This window comes from Chrysochloris asiatica, unplaced genomic scaffold (genome assembly GCF_000296735.1).
Source record: "Chrysochloris asiatica unplaced genomic scaffold, ChrAsi1.0 scaffold00322, whole genome shotgun sequence".
NCBI classification, from domain to species: Eukaryota; Metazoa; Chordata; class Mammalia; order Afrosoricida; family Chrysochloridae; genus Chrysochloris; species Chrysochloris asiatica.
Window position 1 is genome coordinate 770,879 of NW_006408840.1, and position 554 is coordinate 771,432.

The following is a 554-nucleotide window of genomic DNA, read 5'->3' on the forward strand; positions in this document are numbered from 1 at the left end:
AACCAATGAATAACAACAAGATAAATGGAGGAAATAGTGAAGTCATACAAGACATTAGTTTGCTTTGATAAAACATGAACTGTCTTGGAAGCAGTGGTCAATATCAAACGAAGAATTGCATTAGGTAAATCTGCTGCACACAACCTCTTGAAAGTGTTCAGAACAAAGACATCAGTTTGAGGTCTAAGGTGCGCCTGACCCACGCCATGATATATTCAATAGCCTTATTTGAATGTGAAAGTTGGACAACGAATAAAGAAGACTGTAGAAGAATTAATGTCTTTGAATTATGGTGTTGAAGGAGAATTTTGTGAGGATCATGAACTGCCATAGAAATAATAAATCTGTCCTGGAAGAGGGAAAGTCAGAATGCACCTTAGAAGCATCGATGGCCATACTTCATCTCTTACCCTTTGGACATATTATCAGGAGAAAGACATTTTGTTTGTTAAAGTTTTGTTGTTGTCAGGTGCCATTGAGTCGGAACCGACTCATAGCGACCCCATGCACAGCAGAACGAAACAATGTCCGATCCTGGGCTAACCTCACTACCG